This window comes from Bombina bombina, chromosome 2 (assembly GCF_027579735.1).
Source record: "Bombina bombina isolate aBomBom1 chromosome 2, aBomBom1.pri, whole genome shotgun sequence".
Lineage (NCBI taxonomy): Eukaryota > Metazoa > Chordata > Amphibia > Anura > Bombinatoridae > Bombina > Bombina bombina.
In genome coordinates this window covers 113,470,869-113,483,704 of record NC_069500.1, presented here as the reverse complement: position 1 = coordinate 113,483,704, position 12,836 = coordinate 113,470,869, and the positions used below count along the sequence as shown (strand labels likewise).

At 36.9% G+C, this 12,836-nt stretch overlaps 1 protein-coding gene across 1 annotated transcript in view; it reads left to right on the top strand.

Annotated features, from left to right (window-relative positions):
- Window positions 1–12,836, top strand: part of FYB1 (FYN binding protein 1) — a 242,792-nt gene that overhangs the window by 124,938 nt on the left and 105,018 nt on the right. The gene's annotated exons all lie outside the window — the stretch shown is intronic.

Here is a 12,836-nt window from a genome sequence, read left to right as displayed (position 1 = left end):
ATTTGGATTGTTAGATGCAGGATAGCCAGTCCGTTATATAACAGAGACCAAAGCACAGTCCGTTCTGGTGGGGCGGTACTTCCCTGTACCTTCACAGTGGGTAAATATATATATATGTATATAAAATAAGAAAACGGCATGCATTCACTGGGTTAGTGAAAAAAGTGCTTTTATTAGCACATCAAAAATATATGTAATTTTTTTGGCATTGAAGGTCACATTTACAATCACATCTTCCTGAGGCAGGGAACATTTCTGTTGATTTCTGGAAAGTCTATATTTTATTAGAACTCACCTTGTTTTTGATCACAAGCTGGCTTATGGTTGACATATAAGCCTACACATCTTTAACAAGGGTGCAACCTGGATTTGCACCTTATATGCTGTATATGCAATATGGCAGTGTTTAGTTCTGTGTATTTACACTATGTATTCTCATACACTTCTCTTTTGACCGCAAACAGGTTTATCTCCCTTATATATACGTCTACCAGTCTGGCTTATGGTGTAACCTAGTTTTACATCTCTATTAGTATATGCAGTTTATCGCATGGTCCTCTTACAAACAGATTTACTTCGATATTCCACCTACAGTCATCTTCATATACATCCACTACTCTTTCTTGATGTGCAACAAGTTGCCACCTTAAACACTATAATATAGCCCAATTAGTGTTTGGCAAACAGTTATGATGAGTTATAACTATTGTTAATATGTTTTTAATCATACCATCGTTTCTATTTACATATTCTTATTCTAGCTAACCACTTGTGTGATTCACTTTCACACACTGACACAAGCACTTGATTCTATTCAAATCCAGTGTTAATCTCTGTCACCTAGGTGACTGTTTCCATGACGATTGCTGTATACACATATGATGTTTATTTTGATCACAAAAAAACTTGTTAGATTTCATTCACTATTTGCGTTATGGTATCTCACTTGAAGGATGTTATATTAAGCCAACATGTTTGTTTTTTACAGTTAACACTTATTATTAACATTATTTGCTTTTGTTCACTGCTGACAAAAAACGGAAGTGATGTATTGGAACTTCAGGTTTCGGCTTTTACTGTGGAACGCAATTTGCGTTCCAAACTCGCAATGATTGGCGCACTTTTTTGGAGAGCACTAGGTTTGTGTATTTTGCTTTACACACTATAAAAGAGTTTAAGTATTGTATTGTTGTATGCTGATGAAGGGGTTGTGAACCCCGAAAACGTTACATTAAATTTGTTTTTGAAAAAGTCCTGTGAGTGCATCTCTAGTTTCTATATGCACTTGTATCCTTGCACCCAGGCTGTTGTCGACTTGGAGGGCTGAACTGGATGTTGTTTGATATATATATATATATATATATATATGTATATAAAATAAGAAAATGGCATGCATTCACTGGGTTAGTGAAAAAAGTGCCTTTATTTGCACATCAAAAATATATGTAACGTTTCGGGGATCAATCACCTCTTCATCAGACCATACAGTATATATATATATATATATACAGTGAGGCCTCGGTTTACGAATTTAATTCGTTCTCCGGGTCGTTTCGTATTGCGAAAAATTCGTAAACCGAAACACGGTTTCCCATAGGAATGCATTGAAAATCAATTAATGCGTTCCGGAGGTCCGAAAAAATTCAAATAAAGTGTCCAAAAAATGCTCCAAAAGGCTCCAAAAGGCTTAACAACTTGCTGCAAATGGCTCCAATGTCTCCAAAAGGCTCCACAACTTGCTGCAAATGGCTCCAAAAGGCTTAACAACTTGCTGCAAATGGCTCCAAAAGGCTCAACAACTTGCTGCAAAATGGCTCCAAAACCTCTCCAACACCTCCACACTGGTACCCAAACTTCATTAATTCAATCATACTTGAGTATGCAGGGGGCACAGGGGCCACTGGTTTCGTATTGCGAAAAATATTCGTAAACCGAAGGGGGCAAACCGGCATTTTGTTTCGTATTGCGAAAAAAAATCGTAAACCGAGTCAAATTTTCTTCAAATTTCGATTTCGTAAACCGAAATTTCGTATACCGAGTCGTGCGTAAACCGGGGCCTCACTGTATATATATGTGTGTGTACATACACATACATGTGTATACATGCACAATGCACACCCATACATATACACCTTTGAGCCTCTCCCAGTCCATGGCCTTGTCAAATACCATTGTCACTGTTTAAACATTTATTTTAATAAACAAACATATATATTACTTTTAATATATATACATATGAATTAAATCGTTTTTTTAATTTATTTTACAAGGGTTTTGTTCTACTTTTATTTTAGCCCTAATTCTTTACTTCAGGACTCTAGGCTTGCTTAACCTTTTCGCTCTCCATGTTTAATCCAGGCCTTAAAATAACAGAATATTTAATTCCAATTTAAAAAAATATGCAGGACATAACTCTTCTCCTAGATTTAATTTAGATTTTTATTATATCTTATTAATAGCAAGGAACAACAATATCACAATTTCATCACTTCTTTTTTCATCAAGCATGGAGGATTTGAAATGTTCCATATAAGCACAGTGTTTGTTTTTTTCAGTTTTAAAGGGGCAGTCTACACCAGAATTTGTATTGTTTAAAAAGATAGATAATTCCTCTATTACCCATTCCCCAGTTTTTCATAACCAACACTGTTATATTAATACAACTTTTACCTCTGTGATTACCTTGTATCTAAGCCTCTGCAGACTGCCCTGTTATTTCAGTTCTTTTGACAGACTTTGTGCAGACTCATAGGTAACTCCACATGCGTAAGCACAATGTTATTTAAATGAACACATGAACTAACACCCTCTAGCTGTGAAAAAACCTGTCAAATGCATTCAGATGAGAGGAGGCCTTTAAGGGCTAAGAAATTACCATATTAGCCTACCTAGGTTTAGCTTTCAACTAAGAATACCAAGAGAACAAAGCAAAATTGATGATAAAAGTAAATTGGAAAGTTGTGTAAACATTACATGCCTCCTTCCACTGCTATCTCCCTCCTCCCTTTTCCCTCCCTTTCTTTTTTTTTTTCCTCTTCCTTGTTGCAAGGAGGCAGAATTGTGTTATTAAGAAGAATTGAATTATTGTATAGCATAATAAATGAACTGACTCATGGTTTAATGTCTCCCTCTCTTTTAAGAGAGTAAATATGATTTTGGAAATTCTGTTCTGTATTTATTGTGAAAGGTTTTTTTTTCCCTATGTTTGTTAAAATTATAAAAATTAATAAAGAGATATAAAGAAAAAAAAACATTACATGCCCTATATAAACCATGAAAGTTTATTTTTGACTAGACTGTCCCTTTAATTTGCAATTTGTTTAGCCTAAACTGCAATATAAACAACTATTTAACATATATGTATATATATATATACACCTTTTTAAGGTGTCTATTTATAAAGGGATACATTATATTTTTACTTGCATGTGCTTTGTGCGTGCCAGAGAAACAAATAGCTGCAGTTTATTTGTCATGTTTCAATGTCTTATCATATTTTGTTTTTACTAAATACGTACTTAGTGACATATCCTGCCCTCCATATTGTCCTGCCTGACACTAAATATACATCTTTGTATCAGTTTATATAAAGAACATTGTGTACATTAGATATTAATGGGACAGTCTAATCCAGAATTTGTATTGTTTAAAAAGATAGATAATCCCTTTATTACCCATTTCCCAATTTTACATAACCAACACTGTTATATTAAAGGGACAGTCTAGGCCAAAATAAACTTTCATGATTCAGATAGAGCTTGTCATTTTAAACAATTTTCCAATTTACTTCTATCACCAATTTTGCTTTGTTCTCTTGGTATTCTTAGTTGAAAGCTTAATCTAGGAGGTTCATATGCTAATTTCTTAGACCTTGAAGGCCATCTCTTTTCAGATTGCATTTGAACAGTTTTTCACCACTAGAGGGTGTTAGTTCACGTATTTCATATAGATAACACTGTGCTCGTGCACGTGATGTTATCTGGGAGCAGGCAGTGATTGGATAAACTGCAGTTTGCAGAGGCTTAGATACAAGATAATCACAGAGGTTAAAAGTATATTATTATAACAGTGTTGGTTATGCAAAACTGGGGAATGGGTAATAAAGGGATTATCTATCTTTTAAAACAATAAAAATTCTGGTGTAGACTGTCCCTTTAATATACTTTTTACCTCTTTGATTACCTTGTATCTAAGCCTCTGAAAACTGCCCCTTATTTCAGTTCTTTTGATAAACTTGCATTTTAGCCAATCAGTGCAGAAGGATAAAAATAACTCCATGGGAGTGAGCACAATGTTATCTATATGGCACACATGAACTAGTACTTTCTAGTTGTTAAAACTGTCAAAATGCATTGAGATAAGAGGTGGCCTTCAAAGGCTTAGAAATTAGCATATGAGACTACCTAGGTTTAGCTTTTAGCAAAGAATACCAAGAGAACAAAGCAAATTTTATGATGAAAGTAAACTGGAAAGTTGTTTAAAATTGCATGCCCTATCTGAATTATGAAAGTTTAATTTTGACTAGACTCCCTTTAAGTAGCATGGATCCCTTGAAAAAAAAGAGTCTTTTCAGCCGTTCTCTTTCATTATTCAGAAAGATCATACAATTTTAAACAACTTTCCAATTTACTTATATTATCTAATTTGCTTAGTTACTTTGGTATCCATTGTTGAAGGCACAGTAATGCACTACTGTGAGCTAGCTAAAAGCCAATGACATAAGACATATATGTTCAGCCACCAATCAGCATCTTTTGAGCCTAGCTAGGTATATTTTTCAATAAAAGATACAAATAGAACAAAACAATTTGATAATAGAAATAAATTGGAGACTTATTTAAAATTGTATGTTCTATATTAATGATGAAAGAAAAATATTGGGTTTCATATCCCTTTAATTCTAATAAAATAAAACATGCTGGCTAATTTATTCTCTAACGATGATCAATTATGACACATGCAATTAACAAATTAACAAATTTCATAGTTTAAAAGTGTGATTTAAGCTATATTTTTGACTTGTACCTGTAAACAATTATGTTTAGTAAAGGAACAAAAATGACATTAAAGGGGAATAGTAAAATAAAGTCAGCTCAAGTGCATAGCCACCAACACCAGCTAGCTCATAACAGTGCATTACTGCACCATAGCATACTTTAACTATGTGTTTAACCCCTTTGCAGGTGCTAAATACAAAGTTATATGCAAGTAACAGTGCAGTGATAACACACTGTATGTCCCTTAAAAAAAAAATCAAACAAATTGTGCAAACAGCAGACCATCTAGCTGAAAGAGGCAATGATGGGTTTTCAAGTTGTCAGTGCATTAAATTTGAAAAGCAGCAGCCACCAAGTGGCTGTGTTAACAGTAAACATTTAATACAAAAAAGACACATGGCACCAAATTATAAGAGACGGGGTAGCCTTTATCTGACCCCCCCCCCCCAATAAATACAAAAAGGATTTGTGAGGCAATACTCCTATTTCAAATGAGTAGTATTGTGTTCATCCAGTTGCCAGAAGATTGACATCTATCACTTATCATTTGGGGCTGGTAACTCTAACAAAGCCATTACAAGAAACCTCAGATGGTGCCACCCCCCATATAAATAAGAGGTTTAAGAGGTTTTATGTCCTTAGATGACTGCTGCTTCTTAAATCTTCTTAACACTAAGGAAATCAATGTCTGACTAGAACATATAAAACATTTACAAAGCTATTATTATAATTCAATCTCTGATTGTAAAATTAGTAAACCATACACCAAAGAGTCAATAAGTCCTCCATTGTAGATAAATCATCCTACATATACAGCATATTAAGCCAAAACTGAATTGTCAGTATGTATCCTTGTAAGGGCAGTGACAATTCACAGACACAGAGCTTCTGACTAGAGCTCCTGCTGAACACAAGTTCATATTCTGCTCCAATAGGCAACCTGGGAATCTAGATCACATATGATCAGCTGATAATAATACAGTACATAGATCACAGAAGTCAAACGATAATAGGAATCTTCCGATCCTAAGGAAGGTGCGCTGGTGTAATAGAAAAGGTGATGATTAGCGAGATCCGGCAGCACTCTTAGTCGTATCCGTGGAGATAGAGTCCTATAGCAATGGGGAATAGAAGAGGCGCCACATAGGGTAATAACGTAGAGAACAAGCCTGCTTGTATGTCAGGGCCCCCCTCAAGAAAACTACTTACATAAGAGGCGGCACAAACGGAGTGCCTATCCAAGCAGTACAGGACCAAAGAGTCGCCAGAAAGACTCCACCAACGTCTGAGTGTGTTGCGGAAGGATACAGCAATCACCAACACAAAGTGCTCTTGGAGGGTTAGGGGATCACAGGCTTTCGGTCCAACCAAATGGGAGTACAAGTTGGCGGCGCCTTGTAAGGTAGTAAAGAGAAGCAGCTCCAGCCAATCAGAAGAGGTTGTGAAATGTATATCAGTGATACCCTGAGCAGAGCTACAATGGATCATGTGGCACTCAGAGTTTGTTTGCTGCAACAGAAACAAACTTTCTTTGCTGAATCACCGACACAACGTGCTCTCGGAGGGTTAGGGGATCACAGGCTTTCAGTCCAACCAAATGGAAGTACAAGTTGGCGGCGCCTTGTAAGGTAGTAAAGAGAAGCAGCTCCAGCCAATCAGAAGAGGTTGTGAAATGTATATCAGTGATACCCTGAGCAGAGCTACAATGGATCATGTGGCACTCAGAGTTTGTTTGCTGCAACAGAAACAAACTTTCTTTGCTGAAGTCAATCAAGCGGACTATCTAAATCAAGTCACATTAGGGGTAAGGCATGCTACAGACAAGCTTGTGATACTCTTTACTGGCCCAACATGCAAGGTGAAATCAAAGACTTTGTCAGCAATTGGCCCACTTGCAATGAATATGTATATTTGCAACAAAAAGAAACCATGATGTCACATGAGATACCTACACGTCCTTGGCAGATCGTCAGTATAGACTTATTCAACTACGCAGGAAAAGAGTATCTGATATTAGCTGATCATTACTCAGACTTCTGGGACATTGAACTTCTTCCTGACTTATCCACTGAAACTACAGTTAAGAGGTGCAAGACTCAGTTTGCACATCATGGACAACCAGATAAAGTGATCTCTGATAACGGCCCTTAGTTTGCAAGCTTACAATTCAGGAAATTTGCCACTGAATGGGAGTTTGAGCATGTGACTTCTTCACCACATCATCCACAGGCTAAAGGCAAAGCTGAATCTGCTGTGAAGATTGTTAAAAATGTATGCAAGAAAGCACAAAGTGATGGTAAAGACCCGTGGAAGGCCATCTTACATTGGAGAAACACTCCAACCGAGGGCATGGATAGTAGTCCGGCACAAAGACTGATGTCAAGGAGATTAAAGACCTCCTTACCAGTTGCCAACAAGCTACGTGAACCCTCTGTGATACATGGTATACCAGAAAAGTTACAACTTAAGAGGCAAGTGTTCAAGGCACGATATTACACATCTGCCAGAGATTTGCCTGAATTGAATATTGGGGAACGAATCTGTATGAAACTGCTGCTTGGAGATTGAACAAGTTGTTGGAGAATGGGTACCTGTCTGCAAAAAGTTGCACCACGCTCCTATCTTGTGGACATTGAAGGAACCATCTATCGCTGCAATCGTGTGGATCTGCGAGTGGCTGAGCAGCCTGATTCTCAATATCCAGTTGACAGACCGGACTCATCTGATATTATAAGGGCACACTCACCCATTGGCAGTAAGGAATGTACAGAGGTGATGCCACAGACTAATATTAGTGACAGTCCTGAGCAAGCAGGTATACCTCATGGCAGTCAAGCACAGAGCATGCCAGCAAGTATTGAGAAGACCCCAGTAACCTCAGAGATGGCTAAGAAATTCTTTGTACAAGGAGGGTAGGTCTTCACCCGTAGTGGCAGACATTCACAACCGCCCAAGAGACTTAACCTGTAGAATGTGTTATTACAAGGACTCATCCAAATGTCACAATGTTGATTTATTAACATTAAAAGAGGGAGATGTTATGGATGTTATGTTTAGTTTATATGCAACTCTATGATTCATTTCTATTGCACTTGTTTCCTGTTTTGCATTTCCTGTTCCTGTTGATTCTCTGCTAAGATCATGGCTTCTGTACACTAATGCCTTGTACTGTCATTATTTACACCGCATGAAACACTGCTCTTAAAATGACTACGTTCATTTTGGTATGAAATGTGAACTTATTTTTTTTGTAAGCTAAAATAAAGTATATGTTGCCCTTTAGTTTTGCATTTGTTGGTTGTATGTGGTTAAAATTATACCACAGGGTATAAAATATGTGTATATTTAATTTTATGGGAAACTGTTCTCACCAGTTTTCTCACCCAAATTCCCCATAGACATTAATAAACATTTTTGGTAAAAATTGCTATAGAGTCTCGCCCACATATATCTGCAGTTATCTTTGCCAGTCTGCATAGCTCTGAAGAACTTCCTGATGTCTTAAATTTGGCAGAAATACAGACCATGAAGGAGGGCAGGGAAAACTGTTTAGAGAAGATAGAAAACGTTGGGACACAAATAACTAGCTAAATAATTGTCTTTACAAACAATATCTCACTTAAATGGACATTAAACACTAAACACATGCTAGATAGAATGATGCATTCAAAGAAAAGATAAGTCTTAGAATAACATGTTGATGCATTTTTTAAAGTTTCATTAGTTCTTTAAATATTGACAAAATAAGTGTAAAGTTTAGTTTCAGTTATAAATAGGTCACTAGAGTGTGCAGCCAATGGCTGTGTGATATATAACAATGTTCTGCTCTTCCATTTCTAACAGGAACTGAAAAGCTCACAATTTCAGAAGGGAATTACAGGAAAAGGGGACAACATAAATAATGAAAGTATAGTGCAGTTCATATATATATATATATATATATATATATATATATATATATATATATATATATATATATACGATTTATCATTCTTTATTACCATATCAAAGTGTTTAATATCCCTTTAATAGCACCATGCTCTCAAAATCAAATGAACAGATATTTAAAATAGATGTGCATTTATATATGTACAATATTTATTAACAATTAAAGGCACACTCAAGATAGAGATAGAGCAGCAATTTTGAACAACTTTCCAATTTACTTCCATTAACAAAATGTGCACAGTCTTTTTACATTTACACTTTTTAAGTCACCAACTCCTACTGAGCATGTGCAAGAATTAACAGAATATACGTATAACCATTTGTGATTGGCTGATGGCTGTCACATGATACAGGAGGAGTGGAAATAGACATAACTTTGAAATTTGTTAGAAAAAAATCTACATTTGAAGTTCAGACTAAGTGTGATTGCATTGTCTTTTTATCATGCATTTGTTGATTATGCAAATCTACTGTATTTACTTTACTAGTGCAAAAGATTTGCATACAAAATAATTGTTTAAAAGTTTTTAATTTTTTTAAGCCTAACGCACAACTCATAATCTAGCCATTTGTTTTTATAGTAATTTGGTAGAAGTGTATGTAGCAATGTTTAGGGGGAGCTTTAGAGTGCATTGGTTTCACCCATTCTGTCTAGTGAACAGCTTTATAACTAGAAGCATTGCTAAAAGGGACAGTCTACTCCAGACTTTTTTGGTTTATAAAGATAGATACAATTATTTATATTTATCGTAGGAATGGCCACCGGGGATGGGCTATAAAAGAAAGGTAAAGTGAGTCTCAATGAACCTAGACCATTGTTTTCTAACTTAATCCGATATGGCACTGGGTAATTTCATTGTGTTTTGACTACTATGCACAAAACCAGTGTTCAAGTTGAAAACATCTTGAAGTACTAAGTGATCAGTCAAAACGGGTACTTTGGGGCTTATCAAGTCCTCTAAGGTGCTGGATATAATTCTGAACACAAACTGCTGATATTTTTGTATAGGAGACATTCAGTATCTTGAGATTTTAATATAACATATTTACTCATGCATAATGAAACAACTTTGTAATATAATTTAATTACTTATTTTGCCCCTTTTTCATGTAATATAGCTCTGAAAAGTAGGCAATATCTAATTCCTAGGCTTGAAGTGCACCTGCTGGCTTCTCAAGGCTACGGGGGATATTTATCAAAGGTCTGTCGGACCTGATCCGACAGTGCGGATCAGGTCCGACATACCTCGCTGAATGCGGAGAGCAATACGCTCTCTGTATTCAGCATTGCACCAGCAGCTCACAAGAGCTGCTGGTGCAACGCCGCCCCCTGCAGACTTGCGGCCAATCGGCCGCCAGCAGGGGGTTGTCAATCAACCTGATCGTACTCAATCGGGTTGAATTCCGGTGATGTCTGTCCGCCTGCTCAGAGAAGGCGGACAGGGTTATGGAGCAACGGTCTTTAGAAACACGGCCCTCATTCGGAGCTTGATAGATAGGCCCTACATATCTGTCCCTAGCTGTCTTTATCAGATAACATCTGCCATATAATATATTCTATACTAACTTTATGACAGTGAATAGAATTGTTGCCTGTGGGTTAAAGCCCAGATTCTATCTGAATCATAAAAGTTGTAGGTAAAGGTTCATTATAATGAAATAATACAATACTGTAATTATTGTTATTATTATTATTATTAGTAATAAACTGCCACTGGTAACTACAAACTTAAAGGACATTAAACAGTTTGAGATTCTAATATAAAATGTTCAGTAAAAAAAATCAATGTGCAATATAATTTTATTATTTATTTTGTCCCCTTTTCTTGTAATCAGTGGTGGTTGCAGGGGACAACCCCATTGGAATGAGGTGGTGGGTAATAGGTAAAATTTACTACTCCTTGCCACTGTCATTTTAGGCAGCCACATCCCACAACTTACTAACCACACACCGGTACTACCTGGCGCTGTACCCAGAACTCCTGCGACTCCACATCCCCCTGCACTGGCCCTTATATCTTCAATATCTAAACAACTAATATAACTGGAAAAAATACATCTAAATATTACTCTCTGTCTAATCTTTGCTTTGAATAGATCATTATATCATTGTATCTCACAGTTATATTTACTGGTTTACATCCCATTCCACTGTACTAAATTATGAAAGTTAAAATTTGACATCTGTGTTGTAACAATGTCTTTTTAAACAAATGGTCATTTTGCTAAGAGGAAGTAGAGAGCACAGCAATTATGTGAAATGTAAATAAGGAAAGCCCATATAAAGGAACAGTGATGGCAACTTCAATAACAGAAGTAAAATAGCAATAAAATACAAGGACACATTGTGATTTTACTCATTTTTACAACAGAGCTACAAACATAACAATAATAATATGTTTAGTGGCTGAGTATGTTTTTATTTTCCTCAGTGGGTAGTGCAGCCAATCAGAAGCCATACTGCTTGTTCCATGTTACACAGAATAAACCTAAGATCTAGATATGGACAATCTAAGCATGAGCTCAAACTCTCCCTTCCACCTCGCACACCAGCTTTACCAGTCAGGAGCCATACAGTCTGTGGCATTAAAGGAACATGAAACACAAAAAGGATCTTTCATGATTCAGATACAGCATACAGTTTTAAACAACTGTAAAATTTACTTCTATGATCAAATTTGTTTCATTCTCTTGATATCCTTTGTTGACGGAGCAGAAATGCACTACTGGTAGCTAGCTGAACACATCGGTGAGCCAATGATAGGAGACATATATGTATAGCCACCAATCAGCAGCTAGCTCCCAGGAATGAGCCTACCTAGGTCTGCTTTTCAACAATGTATACCTAGAGAACAAAGCACAGTAGATCACAGAAATAAATTGGAAAGTTGTTGAATGTTCTACCTGAATCATGAAAGTTTAATTTTGATTATTACTTTACCTTTAAATTATTGTGTACTTTCCTGATTTCTTGCTGGCTTCATAGGCTGGAGATGCCTGTCACTCAGCAGTAGTGCATGTGCTGAGGTAGTGGTAGCTAAAAAAAAATAATACAGCAGAATATCAAACTACAAGAGATAAAGCACTTAAATATTCTGCAGGTGTTAACCTCACAGTTTAACTCTCTGGTATAAGAGGCAATTCTCAAGTTTTCTGTAAAGTAAATGCAATTTTCTAGATACAATAAAAATTAGTACAAAAACAACTTACATATAAAGAAAAACACTAAGGCCTAGATTTGGAGTTTGGCGGTAGCCGTGAAAACCAGCGTTAGAGGCTCCTAACGCTGGTTTTAGGCTAACTCCGGTATTTGGAGTCACTCAAAATAGGGTCTAACGCTCACTTTTCAGCCGCGACTTTTCCATACCGCAGATCCCCTTACGTCAATTGCGTATCCTATCTTTTCAATGGGATCTTCCTAACTCCGGTATTTAGAGTCGTGTCTGAAGTGAGCGTTAGCCAATAGAATGCGAGCTCAATCTGATTGGCTGATTGGATCAGCCAATCGGATTGATCTTGATTCTGATTGGCTGATTCCATCAGCCAATCAGAATATTCCTACCTTAATTCCGATTGGCTGATAGAATCCTATCAGCCAATCGGAATTCGAGGGACGCCATCTTGGATGACGTCATTTAAAGGAACCGTCATTCGTCGTTCAGTCGTCGGGCAGGATGGATGTTCCACGTCGGAGGTCTTCAGAATGCTGCCGCTTCGCTCCGGATGGATGACGATAGAAGATGCCGCCTGGATGAAGACTTCAATCGGATGGAAGACCTCTTCTGCCCCGCTTGGATGAAGACTTCGACCGGATCATGGACTTCTTCAGCCCCCCACTTGGGCTTGGATCAGGACATCGGAGGAGCTCTTCAGGACGGATCGGTGAACCTG